Source organism: Nuphar pumila, chromosome 5 (genome assembly GCF_984573655.1).
Source record: "Nuphar pumila chromosome 5, dmNupPumi1.hap1.1, whole genome shotgun sequence".
In the NCBI taxonomy this organism is placed as follows: Eukaryota; Viridiplantae; Streptophyta; class Magnoliopsida; order Nymphaeales; family Nymphaeaceae; genus Nuphar; species Nuphar pumila.
Genome location: NC_143253.1, coordinates 76,503,884 through 76,517,370, shown reverse-complemented (window position 1 = coordinate 76,517,370; position 13,487 = coordinate 76,503,884).

The window sequence follows — 13,487 nt, the reverse complement described above, 5'->3', positions numbered from 1 at the left end:
ATAGAAAGAGCAGGACCTGAGATCAAAAATCAAAACCCACGTCGATTTATCAGGACAGGATCAAGACTCCAATGTAAACAAGTGGTAATAAACAAAAATTGGGAACAAATTGACTATAAATTGGAATAAACGACAGAAAAAGGGAATAAAACAAAATAAAATAAAGAAAAAGAGAAAAAAAATATGTCGGAACGGCGGTTCCATTTGCTATAGCACAGAAGAGGGGTTGGGGTTGCCATAAGCAACCCAACACACTCGATAATGCGTTAATGGGGCGAACAGAGGAATCTAAGGAATTAAAGATGAAGAGAAGAAAGAAAAAAAAAAGAATAAGGCTCTTACCGGATTCTTTGTTTTTGGCTGAAGGAGGAGAGGCTTTCCTTTTATAGCACTATCGCAGTCTCGATCGCGCTTTTCACCAAGAGAGTGAAAGAGAAGAGGCCGAGAGGGGTGAATGACGGATGGAATCGATGACGATGGATTGTTGAGAGGAAGGAGAAGAAGCTGATGAAGTGGTTCCTGGATCAGAGGAGAAAGACTCGATGATGATGGATTGCAATGGATGTCGAGCACTTCTCCTTCACGACTCTTTTAAAGAAGGGGAAGAAGATTGAGGAACTCGTTCGTTGAAGATGGATGGTGTGAAGAAGATGGGTTGTTTGAGATCAACGATGGAGAGAGGAGAGGGAAATACACGGGAGGAGTCCGTTGGAACTTTTCCTCTTTTCCAAAAAGAGGGTTCGCTTTTAAGAATTTTTTGTAAAATGGTTAAAAAAATGAGGTTTTCAGAAAAATTAATTTAAAAAGCTTCCAATCCATTTGTTTTTCTCGTAGTTTTTCTATTTTTTTTGGTTTTTTGTGTTATTTTTCCATTTTTTGCATTTTAAAAAAAAAATCCTAAAGTTTTCTGAGAAGACAAAGATTAAAAATAATAAATTTTTTTTGGTATTTTTACAAAGTATTTACAAAAGGGAGTTTTTCTGAGAACTCAAGGCGATTTTTGGGAAAATTTCTTCAGAAAATGGGTTTATATCCGGATTTTTAGGAAATATTCGAGGTTTGGAACCTCGAATTGAGAAATACCAAGTTGTGGATCTAACAGGATGTTAGATAAACTGCCCGAGCCAATCAGAACCATTTTTTGGTATTTTTGTAATTTTAATTTGGAAATCGGACAACGAGGCTCATATTTGGATTTAAAACACTGGGTTCGGTTCCGAAATCGAGTTTGAATGGAATTCAATCCAGAAAATCTGAAGAATAACTGAATTTTAGTTTTGATTTTCTTAGAAGATGGAACCAGGGGCAAAAAGGTCATTTTTGCAAATCTTTGAAAAATTTGGGGTGTTCACAGATGCCCCTCTTTGCTACTAAGCTTGTTGAAAGCCGAGCTTAGTGGCAAAGATAACACTCCAAATTTTGAAAATGCCCCAATCAACAGATCTGAACTGGGTGTGGAAGAATTGAAAGTGCACTAGGATCGAGGCAACGAGCACTAGAGGGGGGGTGAATAGTGCTTGTAAAAATTTCTGCGGAATATTTTATGATTTTGCAAATCTCAAAGCAAACACACAAAGAACACAAGATTTTATCCTGGTTCGGTCAAACCCGACCTACATCCAGTCCCCAAGCAAAACCCGCTTGAGATTTTCCACTATCAACCTTGTAAACTACAAGATCACACAGACCATAACCGGTCCCACTTTCAGTAACAATCCTACTGAAAGCAAACAACTCCTCTACACCAAGGAGTCCTTTTTACACAAAAGAAATAACAACTTACAATACAACCTATGAGCCTTCCTTTTGAATGCAAATGAGATGCAATTCGCTTTTGAGGTTGTTGAAACACTCTACTCACGAATTCACTATCTCTCAAAGTGATTTGAGTGAAAAACTGAAGTGAAAATATCACGTGAGTGAGAAAACAAATACTTGAATGAATAGGAGTGAAAAGCAAGAAGTAAATGATTCAAATCGATTGAATTCTTGTTGTTTTTTAGTGTAAAATGCACTCATATTTATAGTTAAAAGATTCCATACGTTGAGAGTATGAAAGGGTGTCAAAACTGTCCATTTTGAACGATCAAAACGTTTGAAAAATGAAAAGACACGCCTTTTTGAAGTTTCAGGAAAATGGCAAAATTAGTCGACTGAAACATCAGTTAGTCAACTAATAGTTAGTTATTAGTAGACTGAGAGTTATCGTCCGTCGACTGATCTGTTAATCGAGCCGTTTGAAAATCTGAACTTTTGAAACTTAGTCGACTGGAGAAAAGTTAGTCGACTGATAATATCATCAGTAGACTAAAAAACCTTTTAGTCGACTGCTGCTAAAAACTTCTGAAAAACAAACATTCTGTTCGGTCGACTGATAAAAAGCATTAGTCGACTGCTGCTAAATTTTCAGAAAACACATGTTCTGTTCAGTCGACTGATAAAACCATTAGTCGACTGCTGCTAATTTTCCAGAAAACAGACATTCTGTCCAGTCGACTGATAAAACCTTCGGTCGACTAATTTGACAAAAATGACTTTTTAGAAAATATGGCGCGAAAGGATTAATCGACTGATAAGTCTATTGGTCGACTAATAAACATGAAAATTTAAGAAAAGAGTTTTCTAAAAAGATTTTCAAAAGAGTTTCTTTTAGAAAAGTTTTTCTAAAGACTTTTAAGGTGAAATGCAACCTAAATATGCACTCTAAGTAAGGCTCTTACAAGAATCTAAGACTTTTAATGAATTAAACATTTGCATACTAGTCTTCAAGGATTCTTCACCGAATTCTTCAATTTCTTCATAGCCTTAGCTGAAATGCAGTTGATTCTACTTGCTCATCATCAAAACCTTGTACTTGAAGTATCATGTATGGCTTCATTGTCGTAACAATCTCCCCCTTTTTGATGATGACAAACTTAATCAAAGATGAAGCATTTAGATGCATAGATGGAGATTTTGCTCCCCTATCAATATGCTGCAAAACATTAAAAGTTAGCACATTTAAAGCACATATATCACATATTGATTGGTTTGCATTTCCATTCATCATTTCTTCATGTATTTAGAAATACATTCATTCAAAGCTTTTTTTTTCTCTTAATTTTGCATTTCTCATGCAAGATATCCTGTAATGTAATTGCTATCATCTTTTTCTCAAGATCTCCTGCAATTTCAATGTAATGCTATCTTTATCTTTTTCTCCCCCTTTGTCAGAATAAAAAAGAGTAAGGGCAAAAATAGCATAAGCAAAATAGACTTTTAACTCGTATCTCTATTTTAAAACACGGCAAGAGAGTTCTGGCATGTTTTGAAGATGCGCCAGTCACTGCAAGAGGATTCTGGCGTTTCAAGATCACGGCCAGAAGATTCCGGCGTCTCCCTGTTACGGTAAGAAAATCCCGGCGAAGATGGAGTCGAACGGCACTCCGAGGGTTTTTCGGAAGAGAGAGAGGCAAGATTGAAAGAGGGGTTTTCGTTTTTAAGAAAAACGAAAAGGTACGAAGTGAAACAATGCCTCTTTTGTTTTAAAAAAAATGGGTTTTAAAACAAATCCAAGGGGTGTCGGGTCCCTTCATTTAAAATATTTAAAAAAAAATTTAGTCGACTAAAACTTTATCGGTCGACTAAAAAGTGCGACTTTTTCTAAAAATATCATCAGTCGACTAGAAATATATAGGTCGACTAATATGGTGCGATACATTCCAAAATATAAAACATCAGTCGACTAGAATTTTATCGGTCGACTAATATAGTGCGATTTTGAGATTTTGTTCAAAAATCAGCATTTTTATAAATCCAAAAATGAGCAAATACCTAGTTCTCTCCTAATTCTCATAAAATCTTCATTTTTAAGAGGTTTAGTGAAGATATCAGCATGTTGTTCTTTAGTGGAAATAAAATTTAACGAAATATCTCCTTTTAACACATGATCTCTTAAAAAATGATGTCTGACTTCAATATGCTTAGTTCTTGAGTGCTGAATAGGATTTTTCGAAAGATTTATAGCACTAGTGTTATCATAATAAATAGTTGTTTTGGAGTAATTCAAACCAAAATCTTTTAAGGTCTGTTTCATCCAAAGTACTTGTGAACATGCTAAACTAGCCGCTATATATTCAGCTTCAGTTGTTGAGAGTGATACTGAATTTTGCTTTTTACTAAACCAAGAGACTAAGGAATTTCCCAAGAAATGACAAGTTCCACTAGTACTCTTGCGATCAGATTTACTTCCTGCAAAATCTGCATAACTATATGAAACTAAATCAAAGGAATATGATTTTGGGTAAAACAAACCGAAATCTGAAGTATCTTTCAAATAACGAAGAATTTGTTTTACTGCAGTTAAATGAGATTCCTTTGGATAAGCTTGAAATCTTGCACATATACAAACACTTAACATAATATCAGGTCGACTAGCAGTTAAGTATAATAGAGATCCGATCATACCTCTGTAGAACTTAGTATCTACACTTTTACCATTTTCATCTTTATCAAGAGAAGTAGTTGTACTCATAGGATTCCTTCTTGATTTCGATGAGTCCATCCCAAATCTCTTGAGAAGTTCTTTTGTATACTTAGCCTGATTGATGAAGATTCCTTCTTCAGTTTGCTTTATTTGAAGTCCAAGGAAGTAGTTTAATTCGCCCATCAAGCTCATTTCAAACTCTTCCTGCATAGCCTTAGCAAATTCTTTACAAAGAGAATCATTAGTAGAACCAAATATTATGTCATCAACATAAATTTGCACAATAAGAATATCTGAATTAAAATGTTTAATAAATAAAGTGGAGTCTACCCGACCAATGAAAAAACCAGATTGTTCTAGAAAATTTCGTAGTCTTTCATACCACGCTCTTGGTGCTTGTTTGAGTCCATATAAAGCTCTTTTCAAATTGTAGACCTTTTCTGGATATTTCTCATTTTCAAAGCCTGGAGGTTGCTCTACATAAACTTCTTCATTGATGTGTCCATTTAAGAATGCACTCTTAACATCAATTTGATATAACTTGAAGTTCATGTAACTGGCAAAAGCAAGCATCATACGAATTGACTCTAATCGAGCAACTGGTGCATAGGTTTCATCAAAATCTATGCCTTCTTCTTGATTATAGCCTTGTGCCACTAGCCTTGCTTTGTTATGAATGACTTTACCATTTTCATCCAGCTTATTTCGGAAGACCCATCTTGTTCCAATTACTGGATGATCCTTTGGTCTATCAACTAGATCCCAAACATCATTCCTAGTAAATTGGTTAAGTTCTTCAGACATGGCTAAAAGCCAAAATTCATCATCACATGCCTCATTGATATTCTTTGGTTCTAATTTAGATATGAAAGCAACATTTGCAATATATTTTTCAACTGCCTTCTAGTTTGGACACCACTCTTTATTTCACCAATAACTTGTTCATGTGGATGATTAGGAACTTCTTTCCAAACCGATTGAAGAGGAATATTTTCTTGAGAAGTACTCTCTATCAAGGGTTTTTCTTGAAGTATTGCTTCTTCTTCTTCGCTTAGAGGAATAACCTACTCACAATTCTCATCAAATGCAGCATGTAAAGATTCTTCAATACAACATGTTCTTTTATTGAAAATACGATATCTTTTACTTCTAGAAGAATATCCAAGAAATATTGATTCATCTGATTTTGAATCAAACTTATCAAGATTATCTTTGGTATTTAACAAGAAACATTTACTACCAAAATTTTTGAAATATGAGATCTTTGGTATACGATCATAATACAATTCAAAACATGTTTTATGTAAAATTGGTCGAATAAGAACACGGTTTAGAACATAACATGTTGTATTAATTGCTTCAGCCCAAAAGTATTTTGGTAAATTTTTATCTTGAAGTATGGTTCTAGCACATTCTTGCAAAATTCTATTCTTTCTTTCAACAACTCCATTTTCTGGAGCCGCTCTAGGAAAAGCAAAGTTGTGAGATATACCATGTAAATCACAAAACTTTAGAAAAGATTCATTTTCAAATTCACCACCATGATCACTATGAATTTTAATAATAGATGTAGATTTTTCATTTGTAATTCTTCTACAAAGTTTAGAAAATTCTGAAAAAGCATCATTTTTGCTTTTTAGAAAAATCACCCATGTAAACCGAGAATAATCATCTACTATAACAAAAGCATACTTGCTACTATTCAAACTTTGAATTCTAGATGGTCCAAATAGATCTAAATGTAAAAGTTCAAGAGGACGTTTTGTTGAAACTATATCTTTAGCTTTAAAAGAACTCTTGATTTGTTTACCCCTTTGACAAGCATCACATAAGTGATCCTTTTTATATGGTATTCTAGGTAGGCCTCTTACAAGATCATTCTTGGATAATTTTGAAATAATTTTAAAGTTAACATGTCCAAGTCTCTTGTGCCATAACCATTGAATTTTATTTGAAACAATAAGACATTTTTCATTAAAAGAGGGTAATTCATCTAGATATAGTTCATACACATTGTTTCTTCTTTTACCTTTAAAAATGATCTTTTTAGATTGAAAATCAGAAATTAAGCATAAATCATTTTTAAAAGAAACATGAAAACCTTTATCACATAATTGACTAATAGATATTAAATTATGCATTAAACCATCTACTAAAAGAACATTTTCTATCAAGGAAAATTTTGGATTACCAATATTACCAATACCTATCACTTTTCCCTTGTTATTGTCACCAAAGATGACGGTTCCTCCATCCTTATTTTGGAGGGTGGAAAATAACTCCGGCCTTCCAGTCATATGTTTGGAACAACCGCTATCCAATATCCATTTGCTCCTTATGTTGTGTACCTACAACAAAATAAAAAAACAGAGCATTTGACCCCTTTCTATTTTTGGGTCCATGAGAGTTAGTCTTAGGAACCCATATCCATTTGGATTTTGGTTTTCTTTGATAATAAATATTCTTTCTATAAAAGAATTTAGAATAAACATTTCTAGAATAATCATTTCTAGATGTATTTCTATTAGAACTAGAAAGTTTAGTTTTATGAACAAAAGGTTGAGAATAATGTCTTTGATTTTTCACCACATAGTTTGGTCTATTTTGAGTATCAAAGAAGCTATATCCCAATCCGGTTTTATTAACCGAGCATCTTTGAGAACCAAGAAGTTTTTCTAGATTCTCTTGACCATTTGTGAATTTGGTCACTATAGAAAGAAGATCATTTGACTTTTCTTTAAGACTAGATATTTCCTTTTGTAAGAAATTGGTTCTAACTCCAATTTCTTTTATCTCAAGTGCTTGGCAAGAATTTTCCTTCTTGAGATCTTCTATTTCTTGAAGTAACACTTTATTTTGAGAGTCAAGAGTTAAATTTTCAGTTTTTAACTCTTTATTTTTAGAACTAAGACTCTTAAATTTAGCATATAAATCATTAAATGCTTCAAATAACTCATCATAGTCAAATTGACTTACCGAATCTTCTTGTGCTACAAAACACATGTTGGCGACTTCTTCATTAGATTCTTCTACCTTTGACATACCTTCGTGTGTCACGAGAAGAGTATGCCAGATTTCATTTGCTGTAGAGCATTGAGAGATGCGATTGAATTCTACCTTGTCAACGCCACAATATAATGCATTCATGGATTTGTCATTCAGTGAAGCAGTCTTCTTTTCATCATCGGTCCATCGGCTGAAATCAGTTGATGGAGTTTGGTACTTTTCTGAAAGAACTCTCCAGATATCGAGATCCATGGATTGCAAGAATATTGTCATTCTTACTTTCCAGTATCCATAGTTTGTTCCGTCGAAGAGAGGAGGACGAACAAAGGAGCTTCCTTCTTTGTGCTGAGATGTAGTTGCCATGCTAGATGACGGTCAAATCAAAGTAATAGCAAACCTGTGCTCTGATACCAAATGAAAGTGCACTAGGATCGAGGCAACGAGCACTAGAGGGGGGGTGAATAGTGCTTGTAAAAATTTCTGCAGAATATTGAATGATTTTGCAAATCTCAAAGCAAACACACAAAGAACACAAGATTTTATCCTGGTTCGGTCAAACCCGACCTACATCCAGTCTCCAAGCAAAACCCGCTTGAGATTTTCCACTATCAACCTTGTAAACTACAAGATCACACAGACCATAACCGGTCCCACTTTCAGTAACAATCCTACTGAAAGCAAACAACTCCTTTACACCAAGGAGTCCTTTTTACACAAAAGAAATAACAACTTACAATACAACCTATGAGCCTTCCTTTTGAATGCAAATGAGATGCAATTGGCTTTTAAGGTTGTTGAAACACTCTACTCACGAATTCACTATCTCTCAAAGTGATTTGAGTGAAAAACTGAAGTGAAAATATCACGTGAGTGAGAAAACAAATACTTGAATGAATAGGAGTGAAAAGCAAGAAGTAAATGATTCAAATCGATTGAATTCTTGTTGTTTTTTAGTGTAAAATGCACTCATATTTATAGTTAAAAGATTCCATACGTTGAGAGTATGAAAGGGTGTCAAAACTGTCCATTTTGAACAATCAAAACATTTGAAAAATGAAAAGACACGCCTTTTTGAAGTTTCAGGAAAACGACAAAATTAGTCGACTGAAACATCAGTTAGTCGACTAATAGTTAGTTATTAGTAGACTGACAGTTATCGTCGGTCGACTGATCTGTTAATCGAGCCGTTTGAAAATCTGAACTTTTGAAACTTAGTCGACTGGAGAAAAGTTAGTCGACTGATAATATCATCAGTAGACTGAAAAACCTTTTAGTCGACTGCTGCTAAAAACTTCTGAAAAACAAACATTCTGTTCGGTCGACTGATAAAAAGCATTAGTCGACTGCTGCTAAATTTTCAGAAAACACATGTTCTGTTCAGTCGACTGATAAAACCATTAGTCGACTGCTGCTAATTTTCCAGAAAACAGACATTCTGTCCAGTCGACTGATAAAACCTTTGGTCGACTAATTTGACAAAAATGACTTTTTAGAAAATATGGCGCGAAAGGATTAGTCGACTGATAAGTCTATTGGTCGACTAATAAACATGAAAATTTAAGAAAAGAGTTTTCTAAAAAGATTTTCAAAAGAGTTTCTTTTAGAAAAGTTTTTCTAAAGACTTTTAAGGTGAAATGCAACCTAAATATGCACTCTAAGTAAGGCTATTACAAGAATCTAAGACTTTTAATGAATTAAACATTTGCACACTAGTCTTCAAGGATTCTTCACCGAATTCTTCAATTTCTTCATAGCCTTAGCTGAAATGCAGTTGATTCTACTTGCTCATCATCAAAACCTTGTACTTAAAGTATCATGTATGGCTTCATTGTCGTAACAAGAATTATTTTGAAAATATGACTTCTCAGGCTTAAAACCTTATCCTGAATGGTTTTGGGGGGATGAAATCCTCGAGAATGATATGATTGAGTAGAAGATGAGAAAACCGTGATAGGACTTTTGGGTGAACATCCCGAAATGGTAAAATAAGAATTTTGATCGAGTCTCATGGGTGAGACAAGATATGCTTTTTGGAACGATTCAGGTTTATCCCTTATCCTGGATGGGACGAAGATATATCAAAATGAATTGAATAAGGAAAGGAATACATGAGGACCTTGATAGGACATTTTTGAGAAAATGCCTTGTGAGATGAAGCTCAAGTAAAATCCTTTCTTGGATGGATATATGAAGCATGGATTCTTCGATGGGAAGAACCATGATGAGACTGGAATAAAAACACCTCGTCACAATGAGGAATCTCGTTGGAACGAGACTCAGATTTAACCTGAACCTGAAAAAGGAAAATACCTCGTGGCACGAGGTTCAGGCTTAACCCTTAACCTGAAGGGAGAATCTACCATACGAATTTCTCAAATGGAGAAACTGTGATGGGACCTTCGGAGTTTGACGAACAAATCCGAAAGAGATTTTGCGAAAGGAGGAAAATAGGGTTCCCTAAAGTTTTGAAAAGGGGACGAAATTGGGCGTCTCATTGCTGAGACTAAAATAGCTTTTGAAATCAATGACCTCTCGCAGAAGGTTCAGGTTTTGACCCTTAACTTGAGTGGGTACTACCACGCGGAATCTTCGGATGAAGAAACCGTGATGGGACAGGAAGAGGTACTTCTTCTGAAGGAGGCAACTCTTCTAGAAAATATAAACAGCGCTAGGTTGCATCAAAATGGATATTTAATGTTTGTTTCATTCTTGGAATAGCTAGAAAATTTTGCCAATAAGATAAAATTGTAGTTGACTCAAATGCTTGAAAATGTGCACATATGTGCAAAAGATATTTCCTCTTTACCTAGAGTATTTCCTTCATCGAGGTTAACTCCTCGGTTTTAAGAGTCAAATTCAAATATTTAGCGCTGATGATTTTCTTCAAAGAAGCTATCCATTTCTTTGATATGAGAAAAGAAGAAATATTCTTAATTTAATAAAAGCAAGTAGTTAAAAGATATTGATAAGAGAATTTTGCATGAGAAAAGATGACTTCTGGCAATTTTGGCAGTTTGATATCTGGGTGTTTTCCCATGATGATCCTTTTGCACTCTTTTTGAGTCACTGCACTTTTCTCGGGTTTTTAACATCATCCTTCATTTGTATGTGTCCTGACTTTTCTCTCTTTTTTGGGGAAGGGTACGTCACAAACTTCTTCATCTTGGAGATGTTCTGATCCTTCTTTTATCTCAGAAATTATATAGGCTCAAAGGGTCTTTAGATGATAGCAGAAATCAAATATCTTTTACGGTTTGTCGGTAGGTTCATCACACTCGCCTTCATCTCAACGGTGATATGAACTTTCCATGGAAGGATCCTTCACAAACTCCTTCATCTCGGAGATGATCCAAATCTTCTTTGGCCCCGGGGGTCTAGCTCGCCTATTTGTCTTCATCTTGACGACAGTTGAGAGATCCCTTTTGCGGATATTTGATTGCAACTTTAAATGAATACGAAGATATGGATTGAGTGAATTCTTTTATGGCTCAAGATACTTCCACTGCTTGATTGTCAGAGAGTCGCCTTTAAACATGCGCCATAGCCATGATCAATATCAATTCGCTTCCAGCTTTTCAACATCATTGAATATTTATTTCACTGATCATATCAAGGACATTTCTTACATCCTTTTGGTTGATCAATAGGAAAAAGATTTGAATTTTATCCCTTTTTCACAAAAAGCTTTACCTTTTTGGAAAGAATACTAGAGGTAATTCTTTTGTGTAGTCAGATTTTTAGAATCAACAAATGCTTTTAGCAAATCGGCAAAGTTTTCACGAATTCAATGTGAAACAATCACTCAATATAAATTTTGATGAGACCTTTAGCTGTAATTTAGGGAAATGATGTAAAGATCAGACTTTGAAAAACTTGACTTTAAATTTTGGAAATCCCGACCAGTTATAAGAAACTGGATTTCAAATTCCGACCAGTGAAAACACTAGATTTCAAATCCCGACCAGTTATGAAAACTTGATTTCAAATCCCAACCAGTGAAAACACTGGATTTCAAATCCCGACCAATTATGAAAACTGGATTTCAAATCCCGACCAGTGAAAACACTAGATTTCAAATCCCGACCAGTTATGAAAACTGGATTTCAAATCCTGACCAGTGAAAACACTGGATTTCAAATCCCGACTAGTGAAAAATACTGGATTTCAAATCCCGACCAGTGAAAAATACTGGATTTCAAATCCCGACCAGTTATGAAAAGCAGGATTTCGATAATCCCGACCAGTGAAAAATACTGAATTTCAAATCCCGACCAGTTATGAAAACTGGATTTCAAATCCCGACCAGTGAAAAATACTGGATTTCAAATCTTGACCAGTGAAAAATACTGGATTTCAAATCCCGACCAGTGAAAATGCTGGATTTCAAATCCCAACCAGTGAAAAATACTGGATTCAAATCCTGACCAGTGAAAAAAATGCTGGATTTCAAATCCCGACCAGTGAAAAAATACTGGATTTCAAATCCCAACCAGTGAAAAATACTGGATTTCAAATCCCGACCAGTGAAAAATACTAGATTTCAAATCCCGACCAGTGAAAAATGCTGGATTTCAAATCCCGACCAGTGAAAAAAATACTGGATTTCAAATCCCGACCAGTGAAAACACTGGATTTTGAAATTTCTGACCAGTGAAAACACTGGATTTTGAAAATCCCGACCAGTGAACATACTGGATTTGAAAATGAAGGATTTAATCTGATGGTTTAAAAGTGATTGAATTTGGGAGATTATAACCCGAGAGTTGAGAAATTGATGAAGTATTGCAATCTAGAGGTTGGGAATTGATGGAATTGAGATATTAAAGATCTTGAAGGTTTTGGAACTGATAGAATGGGGAAGTCGCACCCTAAGGGTTTGATCTTTTGGAATACACAACCAGTGGGAGCTGGATCCTTTGGAGTACATGACCAACGAATGTTGGCGCTTTTAGAAATATATGACCAACTGGCTTTTGGATCCTTTGGAAATACATGACCAGCGAGATGCTGGATCCTTTGGAAATACATGACCAACGAGTGTTGGATCTTTTGGGAAATACACGACCAGCGAGATGTTGGATTTTTTAAAAATATATCAAATTTTGGGAAGTTCAAGTCAAAACTTGAATTTTGTAAAAGGAATGTTTTTTATCAGAAGACTGAATTTAGAAATTTACTGGTGTAAGAACCAGATTTTCCAAATGAGCTCAATATATGATTGAAGAAGTTTGAGAGATAACCAGTGCGAGGACCGGGTTTTGAAGATGAGCTAGATTTTCAAAATGAGTTTTAGAAGATAATTCAGGTTTTATCTCCTTATCCTGAACGGGGGAAATAACAAAAAAGAATACCTCATTGAAAGGAGGCATCAGGTTTATCCCTTAACTTGAAAGGGTATTTTTCAAAGATAAAGATGGATGGAATTTAATAAGATTGACGAGAATTTATTAAAACTTGGCAGAAATTGACAATAGCTTGATGAAAATTTGATCAAGGCAAAAGTGAATAAAATGAAATGAAAATAAAGATCACAAGATCAATTGAGAATTAATAAAATTTGAGAAAAAGTGCTTTTGTCTAATTTTGCCTACATATGATGAAAGAAGACAATTATAGTTCAAAATAAAATGCCCCAGTATCATGGAGAAGAATGTAAGAATTGATAGAAGATCATTGTTTTATTGAAATGGCTCTTTGAATAGTATATAAGGCTTTAGAATGAAAATTCTAAGTATAAAATTTCTTCAGATGCAGAGCGTTGACAGGATCTGACATTTCCACCCCATTTGCATTGATTAGATGATACAAATTGCGAGGCAATGCTTCCTTAACCACATAAGGGCCTTCCCAATTAGGTGACCACTTGCCCTGTGGTCGATGCTTGAGATGAGTCGTTGATCTGAGTATCAAATCGTTAACTCGAAATCTTCTCTCAATGACGGACTTGGCATAGTGTCGAGCTATCCTTTGTCGATAAGCTTGAGCATGCTCTGCTGCCTTGAGTCTCTTTTCATCT